The sequence below is a fragment of the Salmo trutta genome, chromosome 18 (assembly GCF_901001165.1).
Source record: "Salmo trutta chromosome 18, fSalTru1.1, whole genome shotgun sequence".
Taxonomy (NCBI): Eukaryota; Metazoa; Chordata; class Actinopteri; order Salmoniformes; family Salmonidae; genus Salmo; species Salmo trutta.
Window position 1 is genome coordinate 15142657 of NC_042974.1, and position 15005 is coordinate 15157661.

General features: G+C 44.8%; 1 long non-coding RNA gene across 1 annotated transcript in view; it reads left to right on the forward strand.

Annotated features, from left to right (window-relative positions):
• Window positions 1–15005, forward strand: part of LOC115152877 (uncharacterized) — a 106564-nt gene that overhangs the window by 65231 nt on the left and 26328 nt on the right. Inside the window, exon 2 of the long non-coding RNA XR_003867594.1 lies at window positions 14018–14057. This is a non-coding gene — a long non-coding RNA (uncharacterized LOC115152877). The remainder of the gene's footprint in view (window positions 1–14017; window positions 14058–15005) is intronic.

Here is a 15005-nt window from a genome sequence, read left to right on the forward strand (position 1 = left end):
GAGTGACTTTAGGGGATCAGCACGGTCAGGCTGCCGATAAATGCACCCCATTGTCTGCATTAAGGAGATGCTCTCAGTAGGGAGTCTATAATCCTCAGTGGCCACACCAACACCCGGAGCTCTGGAGCTCCCCAGGGAGACCGCAAGGGACACCCAACCTGGGAACAGGCACAGGGCTGGGGGAGACCGGGGAGGGAGAGCCCACAAGGGTGGATGGATGTCTGGCTTGCTGGATGTCATCTGCTTGGGAGAGGACAGGGAGCGAGTTAATGTTTCATATAGCACCCACTGTAACCTCCCCACTCCCACCCAACCATCCCCTTCTTCCTCTCTTTCCTCTCCTCCCCTGAACAAGGGACAACAATGACAGGTTAACCAACAGGTCCCTCAGATTGTAACAGTTCCTTAGCCCCCCAGAAAAGCCCTGATCGCCCCCAGAACACGGACCACCACAGAATAAGGCCATTGTTCCAGGGGAACTGGAACAAGCTTCTATTTTCCTTTACCAAGCTGATGTGGGGGTGGGGGTGTAATGAGGTGTGTGTGTGTGTATCTGTGTGTGTACATGTGTGTGTGCATGTGTATTGGCCTACACGGGGCTTTGAGCTTCGTGGAATGTCTCTGCTGAAACATGAAATCAAAGTGGAGAAGCCCCACCAAGGGGTGCCAGGGGATAATAAGGCTGGGGGATGTGCAGCCCCACCCCGCGTCACCTCATCTTGGGCCACCAGAAAACACCGGGCCCCACAGTGGAATGAAAAGAACCCTTATGAGGGACTTGGCTGTTCCGCCTTCCTCGGATTAAGGCCCTAAACACACAGCCTGCCAGACACAGTATATATATATACTGCTCAAAAAAATAAAAGGAACACTTAAACAACACATCCTAGATCTGACTTAAAAGAAATAATCTTATTAAATACATTTTTCTTTACATAGTTGAATGTGCTGACAACAAAATCACACTAAAATAATCAATGGAAATTGAGGTCTGGATTTGGAGTCACACTCAAAATTAAAGTGGAAAACCACACTACAGGCTGATCCAACTTTGATGTAATGTCCTTAAAACAAGTCAAAATGAGGCTCAGTAGTGTGTGTGGCCTCCACGTGCCTGTATGACCTCCCTACAATGCCTGGGCATGCTCCTGATGAGGTAGCGGATGGTCTCCTGAAGGATCTCCTCCCAGACCTGGACTAAAGTATCCGCCAACTCCTGGACAGTCTGTGGTGCAACGTGGCGTTGGTGGATGGAGCGAGACATGATGTCCCAGATGTGCTCAATTGGATTCAGGTCTGGGGAATGGGCCGGCCAGTCCATAGCATCAATGCCTTCCTCTTGCAGGAACTGCTGACACACTCCAGCCAAATGAGGTCTAGCATTGTCTTGCATTAGGAGGAACCCAGGGCCAACCGCATCAGCATATGGTCTCACAAGGGGTCTGAGGATCTCATCTCGGTACCTAATGGCAGTCAGGCTACCTCTGGCGAGCACATGGAGGGCTGTGCGGCCCCCCAAAGAAATGCCACCCCACACCATGACTGACCCACCGCCAAACCGGTCATGCTGGAGGATGTTGCAGGCAGCAGAACGTTCTCCACGGTGTCTCCAGACTCTGTCACGTCTGTCACGTGCTCAGTGTGAACCTGCTTTCATCTGTGAAGAGCACAGGGCGCCAGTGGCGAATTTGCCAATATTGGTGTTCTCTGGCAAATGCCAAACGCCCTGCACGGTGTTGGGCTGTAAGCACAACCCCCACCTGTGGATGTGGGGCCCTCATACCCCCCTCATGGAGTCTGTTTCTGACCGTTTGAGCAGACACATGCACATTTGTGGCCTGCTGGAGGTCATTTTGCACGGCTCTGGCAGTGCTTCTCCTGCTCCTCCTTGCACAAAGGCGGAGGTAGCGGTCCTGCTGCTGGGTTGTTGCCCTCCTACGGCCTCCTCCACGTCTCCTGATGTACTGGCCTGTCTCCTGGTAGCGCCTCCATGCTCTGGACACTACGCTGACAGACAAAGCAAACCTTCTTGCCACAGCTCGCATTGATGTGCCATCCTGGATGAGCTGCACTACCTGAGCCACTTGTGTGGGTTGTAGACTCCGTCTCATGCTACCACTAGAGTGAAAGCACCGCCAGCATTCAAAAGTGACCAAAACATCAGCCAGGAAGCATAGGAACTGAGAAGTGGTCTGTGGTCCCCACCTGCAGAACCACTCCTTTATTGGGGGTGTCTTGCTAATTGCCTATAATTTCCACCTGTTGTCTTCTCCATTTGCACAACAGCATGTTAAATGTATTGTCAATCAGTGTTGCTTCCTAAGTGGACAGTTTGATTTCACAGAAGTGTGATTGACTTGGAGTTACATTGTGTTGTTTAAGTGCTCCCTTTATTTTTTTGAGCAGTGTATATATAAATAAATAAATATATATATATATATATATATATATATATTATTTTTTTTATCACTCACTCTCAACATCACGAGCTAGAGGAATAGATTAGTTAGGGAATGGATGAGAAGGGGGATATATGAGTTAGGGGGATGTCACTCATTGTCACAATGGTAGGGATTAACTGAGCTGGTCTTGGATCATTTAACAGCCATTGTTTCAACGCAGCCTTGAAATGTGTGGACAGTCCAGGAGCCAAGATGATTTGGATGGACTCCATCATTCCTGTAGAGTTAGGGGGATGGATGAGTTAGGGGAATGGGATGGATGAGTTAGGGGGATGGTTGAGTTAGGGGAATGGATGAGTTAGGAGGATGGATGAGTTAGGGGGATGGATGAGTTAGGGGAATGGATGAGTTAGGGGAATGGATGAGTTAGGGGAATGGATGAGTTAGGGGGATGGATGAGTTAGGGGGATGGATGAGTTAGGGGGATGGATGAGTTAGGGGAATGGATGAGTTAGGGGGATGGATGAGTTAGGGGGATGGTTGAGTTAAGGGGATGGTTGAGTTAGGGGGATGGTTGAGTTAGGGGGATGGATGAGTTAGGGGGATGGATGAGTTAGGGGGATGGTTGAGTTAGGGGGATGGTTGAGTTAGGGGGATGGTTGAGTTAAGGGGATGGTTGAGTTAGGGGAACAGTTGATTTAGGCGGATGGATGAGTTAGGGGAATGTATGAGTTACGGGGATGGATGAGTTAGGAGGATGGATGAGTTAGAGGGATGGATGAGTTAGGGGGATGGATGAGTTAGGAGGATGGATGAGTTAGGGGGATGGATGAGTTAGGGGAATGGATGAGTTAGCGGGATGCATGAGTTTGGGGAAATTATGAGTTAAGGGCGTGGATGAGTTAGGTGCATGGATGAGTTAGGGGGATGGATGAATTAGGGGGATGGATGAGTTAGGTTAATGGATAAGTTAGGGTAATAGATAAGTTAGCGTGATGGATGAGCTAGGCGGATGGATGAGTTAATGGAATGGATGAATTAGGGGAATGGATGAATTTGGGGGGTGGATGAGTTAGGGGGATGGATGAGTTAGGGGGATGCATGCATTTTAGCCAGACACCCATTTTTAGCTAGAAGCTCATGGAATTCTCTGTTGCTACTAATGTCTTTTTCACACATAAATAAGAATAGAGAAACACACACACAATAAGCCGCACGCACAGACACACACACACACACACACACACACACACACACATTCACATGCATTTACATGTCATACAGGTGTTCAGCACTAATAACCCATATTTGCACTTTAAATAGCTGTAAACATTGTCCCCGTTCAAAGCAAAATCCTTTTCTGTGGCCGTTGTCTATGATTGCACAGTCAACTAAGTAAATCTTCATGCAATGTGATTTGACATGGACAGAGATTGATGTTAAAAGAAAACAAATGCTGGGTATTGTCCTCATACAGTGTGACATGTATTGTAAATGTGTAATGCTCCACACATGTAAGTTTCCTGAGGGCATTGTCCTTTAGATGGCTGTTCATACTGTGGTAGGTTGTGACAGTCTGACCGTGTGTACCATTTACTAATGCTTAGGTATACAGCGTGTGCTATATATTTAGCCTATAGAAGCTGTGTAGGGCCCTCTATGTCTATAGCTCAAACTCCCTCCACAACACACACACACACACACACACACACACACACACACACACACACACATACAGAAGCTATCTCTGAAAGAAAAGGGATGCCAAGCTCCAAAAAGGGACTGTTTTGGTCCGATTGTCATGATGTATGGCATATAAGAAGCCAGCCTGCTGCTGCATGACGATGTGGGAAGATTGATGCCATAGGTAATACAGATGTTATGAGCAGAGGGGAGGAAGACAATTCATGGATTGTGCAGTTAGAGAACGTTAAAAGGAAGGAGAGCCAAAACATGACCTTCATCTGGGCTTTTTTCCATGTTCTGCGAATAGAGAGAGAGAGGGAGGAAGAGCGGTGTGTGTGTCTGTGTGTCTGTGTGCATGGAAAATGAGGCACACTAATCTAGCTCTGCTCTGTTCTTCTCTGAGTCTCAGCGAGTCGATGGGAGCCTCTAAAAGGGGTCCGCTGGGGATTCTGAGGTACAGCCGAGGTGCTGTCTGCTCCCTAAATTTTACATCTCGTAATCTGCTATGAAATAATCCCTTGACGGCTCACCAGGCAAGCGAGGGGAGGTGAGTTGTGGGGACCAAAGCAGCCTTTCTTCAACACACAGCCTTGCCTTTACCACGTCAGCCTACTGACACTCTCTGTTAATGTGTGTGTGTGTGTGCGTGCATATGTGTTAGTGTTTGCAGATGAGTGGGTTTAGCTGTCCAAGGTACAGTAAGTGCTCCACCTGGCTTTATGTTCATGTCCTGAATATACAGTATGTCTTCTAGTAAAGGTCTGTTCTCAGACAGACATAGTGCCACAGTTCAACCTGGCTTCATGTTCATGTCCTGAATATACAGTATGTCAAATCAAATCAAGCTTTATTTGCCACATGCTCCGAATACAACAAGTGTAGACTTTGCCGTGAAATGCTTACTTACAAGCCCTTAACCAACAGTGCAGTTCAAGAAGAAGACAATATTTACCATGTAGGCTTTTTATGAATTGTTCAGCATTCTAATGGCTTGGGGGTAGAAGCTGTTGAGGATCCTTTTGGTCCTAGACTTGGCGCTCCAGTACTGCTTGCTGTGCAGTAAGAGAGAAAACAGTCTACAAATTTGGTGACTGGAGTCTCTGACAATTTTATGGGCTTTCCTCTGACATTGCCTATTATATTGGTTGTCATAATCTTCATCGTCTGAAAAGGAGAAATAATCGGACCAATATGCAGCGGGTATATTGCTCATCTTCGTATTTATTGAAGGTAAACACACTTAAACAAAATAACAATGATAACAGTCCAGTAAGGTGCACAGACTAAACCGGAAACAACCACACACAAACACAAGTGAAAACGAACACACTAAATATGGCCTCCAATTAGAGACAACAACCACCAGCTGCCTCTAATTGGAGGTAATTGAAAAAACACAACATAGAAAGAGAAACCTAGAATAAACCTAGAAATAGAAAATATAGAACATACATCAAAACCCCAAAACACACAAAACAAACACCCCATGCCACGCCCTGACCAAACTACAATAACTAATAACGCCTTTTACTGGTCAGGACGTGGCATTGGTCCTGGATGGCAGGAAGCTTGGCCCCAGTGATGCACTAGGCAGCTCACACTACCCTCTGTAGTGCCTTACGGTCAGATGCCGAGCAGTTGCCATACCAAGCTGTGATGCAACCAATCAGGATGCTCTCGATGGTGCAGCTGTAGAACCTTTTGAGGATCAAGGTACCCATGCCAAATATTTTCAGTCTCCTGAGGGGGAAAATGTTTTGTTGTGCCCTCTTCATGACTGTCTTGGTATGTTTGTACCATGATAGTTAGTTGGTGATGTGGACACAAAGGAACTTGAAGCTCTCGACCCGCTCCACTACAGCACGTCGATGTTAATGGGGGCCTGTTCAGCCCGCCTTTTCCTGGAGTCCACAATCAGCTTCTTTGTCTTTCTCACATTGAGGGAGAGGTTGTTGTCCTGGCATCACACTACCAGTTCTCTGACCTCCTCCCTATAGGCCATCTCATCGTTGTCGGTGATCAGGCCTACCACTGTTGTGTCGTCAGCAAACTTAATGATGGTGTTGGAGTCGTGTTTGGCCACGCAATCGTGGGTGAACAGGGAATACAGGAGGGAACTAAGTACAAAACCCTGAGGGGGCATAGTGTTAAGGATAAGCATGGCAGCTGTGCTGTCAGGACGTCCAGGAACCAGTTGCAGAGGGAGGTGTTTAGTCCCAGAGTCCTTGGCTTAGTAATGAGCTTCGTGGGGGCTATGGTGTTGAATGCTGAGCTGTAGTCAATGAACAGCATTCTCACATACCGTTGAAGTCGGAAGTTTACATACACTTAGGTTGGAGTCATTAAAGCTAATTTTTCAACCACTCAACAAATTTCTTGTTAACAAACTATAGTTTTGGAAAGTTGGTTAGGACATCTACTTTGTGCATGACACAAGTAATTTTTCCAACAATTTCCAACAATTGTTTACATACAGATATTTTCACATACAATGTATGTTGTGGTGTAAGAAGCTTCTGATAGGCAAATTGACATCATTTGAGTCAATTGGAGGTGTACCTGTGGATGTATTCCAAGGCCTAGCTTCAAACTCAGTGCCTCTTTGCTTGACATCATGGGAAAATCAAAAGAAATCAGCCAAGACATCAGAAAGAAGTCTGGTTCATCCTTGGGGGCAATTTCCAAATGCCTGAAGGTACCACGTTCATCTGTACAAACAATAGTACGCAAGTATAAACACCATGGGACCACACAGCCGTCATACCGCTCAGGAAGGAGACGCATTCTGTGTCCTAGAGATGAACGTACTTTGGTGCGAAAAGTGCAAATCAATCCCAGAACAACAGCAAAACGACCTTGTGAAGATGCTGGAGGAAACAGGTACAAAAGTATCTATATCCACAGTAAAACGAGTCCTATATCGACATAACTTGAAATGTCTCTCAGCAAGGAAGAAACCACTGCTCCAAAACCTAATAAAAAAGCCAGATTACGGTTTGCAACTGTACATGGGGATAAAGATTGTAATTTTTTGAGAAATGTCCTCTGGTCTGATGAAACAAAAATAGAACTGTTTGGCTTTAATAACCATTGTTATGTTTGGAGGAAAAAGGGGGAGGCTTGCAAACCGTAGAACACAATTCCAACCGTGAAGCACAGGGGTGTCAGCATCATGTTGTTTGGGTGCTTTGCTGCAGGAGGGACTGGTGCACTTCACAAAATAGATGGCTTCATGAGGTAGGACAATTATGTGGATATATTGAAGCAACATCTCAAGACATCAGTCAGGAAGTTAAAGCTTGGTTGCAAATGGGTCTTCCAAATGAACAATGACTCCAAGCATACTTCTAAAGTTGTGGCAAAATGGTTTGAGGACAACAAATTTATGGTATTGGAGTGGCCATCACAAAGCCCTGACCTCCAATCCTATAGAAAATTTGTGGGCAGAACTGAAAAAGTGTGTGCGAGCAAGGAGGCCCACAAATCTGACTCAGTTACACCAGCTCTGTCACGAGGAATGGGCCAAAATTCACCCACCTTATTGTGGGAAGCTTGTGGAAGGCTACCCGAAATGTTTGAAAAGTCAAACAATTTAAAGGCAATGCTACCAAATACTAATTAAGTGTATGTAAAATTCTGACCCAATGGGAATGTGATGAAAGAAATAAAAGCTGAAATAAATCATACTTCCGTATTGAACGAGACACTGGTACTTCCTGCTTTAGTTTTTGTTAGTAAGCAGTAATCTCGAGGATAGAATTATTGTCAGATTTGCCAAATGGAGGCCGAGGGAGAGCTTTGTATGCATCTCTGTGTGTGGAGTAAAGGTGGTCTAGGATTTTTTTTTTGTCTTCTAGTAAAGGTGTGTGTTCCCAGACAGACATAGTGCCACAGTTCCACCTGGCTTTATGTTCATGTCCTGAATATACAGTATGTCTTCTAGTAAAGGTGTGTTCTCAGACAGACATACTGCCACAGTTCCAAGTGGCTTTTGGCTTTGCCAGCCGTTTTCCTACCGTCAGCACCATGAGGTAACTGATGTGGTCATTACACGATCCTGCCGTTTGCTGCTCGCCTCCGACCATCACCGTACACACTCAATGCCGGGTGAGTGTGTGTTTTGTGTGTGTGTGTTTGAGGAAGGGGGTGCCAATTAGTGTACCCTGAGACTGATTACCTGTTTATCCTGCAGCAATAACAACACTGGGGCTGGGACGACTTCATGCTGTTGGAAAGACTTGTGTGTTTATCCAACATTCCTGTGATGTCACCAATTGGACACAATGATTCATCTCTGAATGGTCCCAGCTCCTTCATTGTTCACCCTGACCAAGCCACAACACTGTGTTTCACTCTGACCAAGCCACAACACTGTGTTTCACTCTGACCATGCCACAACACTGTGTTTCACTCTGACCAAGCCACAACACTGTGTTTCACTCTGACCAAGCCACAACACTGTGTTTCACTCTGACCAAGCCACAACACTGTGTTTCACTCTGACCAAGCCACAACACTGTGTTTCACTCTGACCAATGCCACAACACTGTGTTTCACTCTGACCAAGCCACAACACTGTGTTTCACTCTGACCAAGCCACAACACTGTGTTTCACTCTGACCAAGCCACAACACTGTGTTTCACTCTGACCAAGCCACAACACTGTGTTTCACTCTGACCATGCCACAACACTGTGTTTCACTCTGACCAAGCCACAACACTGTGTTTCACTCTGACCAAGCCACAACACTGTGTTTCACTCTGACCAAGCCACAACACTGTGTTTCACTCTGACCAAGCCACAACACTGTGTTTCACTCTGACCAAGCCACAACACTGTGTTTCACTCTGACCATGCCACAACACTGTGTTTCACTCTGACCATGCCACAACACTGTGTTTCACTCTGACCAAGCCACAACACTGTGTTTCACTCTGACCATGCCACAACACTGTGTTTCACTCTGACCAAGCCACAACACTGTGTTTCACTCTGACCAAGCCACAACACTGTGTTTCACTCTGACCAAGCCACAACACTGTGTTTCACTCTGACCAAGCCACAACACTGTGTTTCACTCTGACCAAGCCACAACACTGTGTTTCACTCTGACCAAGCCACAACACTGTGTTTCACTCTGACCAAGCCACAACACTGTGTTTCACTCTGACCAAGCCACAACACTGTGTTTCACTCTGACCAAGCCACAACACTGTGTTTCACTCTGACCAAGCCACAACAACGTGTTTCACCCTGACCATGCCACAACAACGTGTTTCACCCTGACCAAGCCACAACACTGTGTTTCACCCTGACCAAGCCACAACAACGTGTTTCACCCTGACCATGCCACAGCACCATGTTTCACACTGACCAAGCCACAACACTGTGTTTCACCCTGAGACGGAGAGAGGAAGGAGAAGGAGAGAGAGAGGGAGCAATATAAAGAGAGAAGGAGAAACAGAGGCAGAGAAGGTGCAATATAAAAAAGAAAGAGAGAGGAAGAGAGAGAGAGACAGAGGGGACTTCAGGTAATGATTAAGATCGAGGTCAATCAGCAGCAATTCCTCAGGCCAGATGTCCTGCTCCGGATGTCCTGCTCCGGATGTCCTGCTCCGGATGTCCTGCTCCGGATGTCCTGCTCCGGATGTCCTGCTCCAGATGTCCTGCTCCAGATGTCCTGCTCCAGATGTCCTGCTCCAGATGTCCTGCTCCAGATGTCCTGCTCCAGATGTCCTGCTCCAGATGTCCTGCTCCTGTCTTCAAAGGATCGTTAGTGTCTGTTCTGTTTTCTCCTGGTTGTTAGGTAATATAGAGAATAAATGATGTAGTAGCTTGTAATAGTATAACTCATGTTATATTTAGGGGACTATGTGTGTTTTGTGTGTGTTGATGTGGCAGTGAGTAGTTATTGAACTCTCCAGCTATAGAACTCACTCACTTCTTTGGCACTGGCAACAACCTCCTTCTCTCTCTCTCTCTCTCTCTCTCTCTCTCGCAATTCAATTTCAGTTCAAGTGGCTTTGTTGGCATGGGAAGCATATGTTAATATTGCCAAAGCAGGTGAAGTAGATAATATACAAAAGTGAAATAAACAATAACAGTGAACAGTAAACATTACACTCACAGAAGTTCCAAAAGAATAAAGACGTTACAACTGTCATATTTTGTATATATACAGTGTTGTAACGATGTACAAATGGTTAAAGTACAAAAGGGAACATAACTAAGCATACATTTTGGATTGTATTTACAATGGTGTTTGTTCTTCACTGGTTGACCTTTTCTTGTGGCAGCAGGTCACAAATCTTGCTGCTGTGATTTCACACTGTGGTATTTCATGCAGTAGATGTGGGAGTTCATCAAAATTGGGTTTGTTTTTGAATTCTTTGTGGATCTGTGTAGTCTGAGGGAAATTTGAGTCTCTAATATGGTCATACATTGAGCAGGAGGTTAGGAAGTGCAGCTCAGTTTCCACCTTATTTTGTGGGCAGTGTGCACATAGCCTATCTTCTCTTGAGAGCCAGGTCTGTCTATGGCGGCCTTTCTCAATAGCAAGGCTATGCTCACTGAGTCTGTACATAGTCAAAGCTTTCCTTTCCTTAAGTCTCTCTCTCTCTCTTTCCTCTAAGCTTAATCCATGGCCTACACCAGAGAGAGGTTCATTTGAAGGTTTTCCAAGGCTCTTGACAGTTGATGGGATACTCATGCTTAGGCCTCAATACAGTGGCAAGGGAGAGAGAGAGAGAGAGAGAGTGAAGAGAGAGAGAAAATAGTTTTGTTCTGCTAAGCAAGCGAGAGGGAGTGGTTGGGCAAAGTGAACTTGCTGTCAAGTGGGGGAACATAGGCAGAGAGAGGGGCAGAGAGAGAGGGGCAGAGAGAGAGGGGTAGAGAGAGAGAGAGAGAAAGAGAGAGAAAGAGAGAGAGAGGCAGAGAGAAAGAGAAAGGCAGAGAGAGCGAGAGAGCGAGATGTATTTGTTCTGTGATTAGCACAGTGAGTGCTCTCAGCCCCTCCACTGTTCCCTACTTAATTAGCTGTTATTATCTAGAGAAGTGGTGGGCCTCTGTTCTTAGATGAACAGACAGGCTTTAATCTCATTCTCCCTCTGGCTGTATCCACCATGTACTTTATCTGCTACTCTGGGGATCTTGTATTACAGAGACGTAGCTTTACCACATTGGACTGTGTTTAACAGCCGTATGGACATGGAATAGATTTAGCAGTTGAGTAATATGTTTCTTTGCTCTCTTTTTGATCTTTCTCTCTCTGTCTTGCTCTCTCTCTCTCACTCTATGTTTTTCTCTCTCGCCTATCCTTGGCCTGCCATATTAGCGAGAGAGCGTCCTGATTGTGTCTTCATCCCGCTCTAAGACATCTCAGCCACACCAAATCATTTAGAAGCTCGAGGAGAGAGGGGAAGAATTCGGCTTAGTCCTGGAATGGCATGGATATAGGGCCCCTTCTGAGTTTCCTTCAAACTTTTAATTTTGCGGAGTGCCATGGTAGATTTACTGTTATCTGGCAGATCAAAGGCAATGAGTGCAATCCTATTCCCATAATCCAGTTTTATGGTGAATTTTGCGAATGTAATAACATTGAAAAAAGAGAAATCAGTTTAAACTTGTGGGGTATTTTTTACCCTCTCTCTGTGTCTCGTTACATATGTTGACGCATTAATTACCAATTCATCATTTTCTATTTTGGTTCTGTTTGCATGGTTTCTGATTTGTCTCCCTTCATTTTTCAGTAAGCATGTTGTGATGCTGTTGATTAATCCTTATCAGCTCTGATTTCAGTTGATTATAATTAACTAAATCATAATTATGGATCTGCTCGGGTTCTATCCAAACTATAATACTGCTTGTATTGTTATTCAAATGTGTTTTTCACGACACGCTGTTTGAGAGAGAGAGAGAAGGGAGAAAGAGTTACCGATCCATCTCTCTGAACCAATCCATGTGTGAATGGATTAGCTTCCCCTTTGAATAGGCCTGAACTGTAGCTCAGCACTACACTAACTCACAGAAAGGAAATCAAAATGGATCCCAGGGACAGGCTAGACATGTAGCTCGCTGAGGGCTCAGTCATCTAGCAGGCCTTAGGAGTGACAAATATCATATCGCATCTGACAGCCAAATTATATTCCCGACTGGGGCCTTCGCTGCCTCCGGGACAGCCGCTTTGATTCACTTAAGTGGGAAACAATTAGTGACAGTTAGTGTCCCTCCCGGGCATGGTGGAACCCCCGGATCTCCCAACCTGATGCAGGTTGACCGCCTCCCATACAGTGCCTCCGGAAAGCCTTCCCTCCAGCCAAATATGTGCCCCCCTCTCACAGCGCCTCCCAGAGGCCTACCTCCCACTGCATAATGCTCGCCCCCCTCCTCTACCCTAGTGCCCCAGTAAGGAGTATGAGATAAATGGCAGATGTTGTCTCTAAGTGGAAGGAAGCCCTCTTTTAGCCCTACTTTACCCTACTATAAATTCTACCATCTCACTCCAAATAACAGTGAACAAGAATATCTCTGTATATTTCTCTTTATTTTTTAAACCGGCAGTTACAGTACATGACTCTCAGGACTCACACTGACAGACAGGAGACTGCTTTGCCGGGCAAACCAATTATGAAAAACTCAACACATCTGTTCATTGTGTTTCTGCTGCCTGTGTCAACGCCTGTGTCAACTCAGTATCCTAGGAATTTGACAACAAACCAGGAGGATAATGAAGGGGAGTGTGATGATGAAGGTCATCATCACACTCCCCCTTCTCTGTCTCTGTGTGTAAATATCTCTCTCTCTCAAATTAAAGGGCTTTATTGGCATGGAAAACAAAAGTGAAATAAACAATAATAAATGAACAGTAAACATCACACTCACAAAAGCTCCAAAATAATGAAAACATTTCAAATGTCATATTATGTCTAGTGAGTGTTATAACAATGTGCAAATAGTTAAAGTACAAAATGGAAAATAAATTAACATGAATATGGATTGTATTTACAATGGTGTTTGTTCTTCACTGGGTGCCATTTTCTTGTGGCAACAGGTCACAAATCTTGCCGCTGTGATGGCAGACTGTGGTCTTTCACCCAATATATATAGGAGTTTATCAAAATTGAATTTGTTCTGGAATTCTCTGAGAGAAATATGTGTCTCTAATATGGTCATACATTTGGCAGGAGGTTAGGAAGTGCAGCATTTTGTGGGTAGTGTGGACATAACCTGTCTTCTCTTGAGAGCCAGGTCTGCATATGGCAGCCTCTCTCAATAGCAAGGCTATGCTCACTGAGTCTATACATAGCAAAGGCTTCAGTTAATTTTGGGTTAGTCACAGTGGTCAGGTATTCTGCCACTGTGTACTCTGTGTATAGGGCCACATAGCATTCTAGTCTGCTCAGTTTTTTGGTCAATCCATTCCAATGTGTCAAGTAATTGTCTTTTGGTTTTCTCATGATTTGGTTGGGTCTAATTGTGTTGCTGTTGCTTTCCTGGGAATCTGTGGGATCTGTTTGTGTTTGTGAACAGAGCCCCAGGACCAGCTTGCTTAGTGGACTCTTCTCTAGGTTTATCTCTCTGTAGGTGTTGGCTTTCTTATGTAAGGTTTGGGAATCACTTCCTTTTAGGTGGTTGTAGAATTTAACGTCTCTTTTCTGGATTTTGATCATTAGTGGGGAGCGACCTAATTCTGCTTGCATGCATTATTTGGTGTTTTACGTTGTACACAGAGGATATCTCAAATTGTTGTTGGTCCCATTTTGTGAATTCTTGGTTGGTGAGCGTACCCCAGATCTCACAGCCATAAAGGGCAGTGGGTTCTATAACCGACTCAAGTATTTTTAGACATATCCTCATTGGGATGTTATATTTTATGTTCCTTTTGATGACATAGATTTCCCTTCTTGCCTTTTCTCTCAAATGTTCACAGCTTTGAGGAAGTTTCCTGTGGGGCGGATGTTCAGGCCAAGGTATGTATCATTTTTGTGTGTGCTCTAGGGCAACAGTGTCTAGATGGAATTTGTATTTGTGGTCCTGGCTACTAGACCTTTTTTGGAACACCATTATTTTTGCCTTACTGATATTCACTGTCATGGGCCAGGTCTGACAGAACCTGTGCAAAAGATCAAGGTGCTGCTGTATGCCCTCCTTGGTTTGGAACAGAAGCACCTGATCATCAGCAAACAGCAGACATTTGACTTCAGAATCTAGTACTCACTCTCTCAGACAGACAAGGCATGCTGAGTGCAGATCATATCAAATGGAATAGATTCCCTATGCCTTACTTATGTATTTGTTGATTTCTGCTACACAAAGACACAGCTCTGCATATTTCATGTGGATAGTCTCTATCTCTCTCTCCTGTTCTCTCTCTCTCTTGTTATGAGATAACTCTCTCTCTCTCCTGTTCTCTCAATTCATTTCAATATCAATGTAAGGGATTTATTGGCATGGGAAACATATGTTAATTAACATTGCCAAATCAAGTGAAGCAGATAATAAATAAAAGTGAAATAAACAATAAAAATGAACATTAAACATTACACTTACAAAAGTTCCAAAACAATAAAGACATTTCAAATGTCATAGTGTCTATATACAGTGTTGTAACAATGTGCAAATAGCTCAAGTACAAAAGGGAAAATAAATAAATATGGGTTGTATTTACAATGGTGTTTGTTCTTCACTGTTCTCTCTAACTCTCCTGATCTCTCTCTCTCTCTCTCTCTCTCTCTCTCCCTCTCTCTCTCTCTCTCTCCTGTTCTCGCTCACACATTCTCTCTCTCTCTCCTGTTGTGTCTCTCTCTTGTTATGAGATAACTCTCTCTCCTGTTCTCCCTCTCTTGTTTTTTTTTAGATCACTCTCCCCTTCTTTCATTCCGACTTCCTCTTTATCCCATACAGTTGAAGTCGGAAGT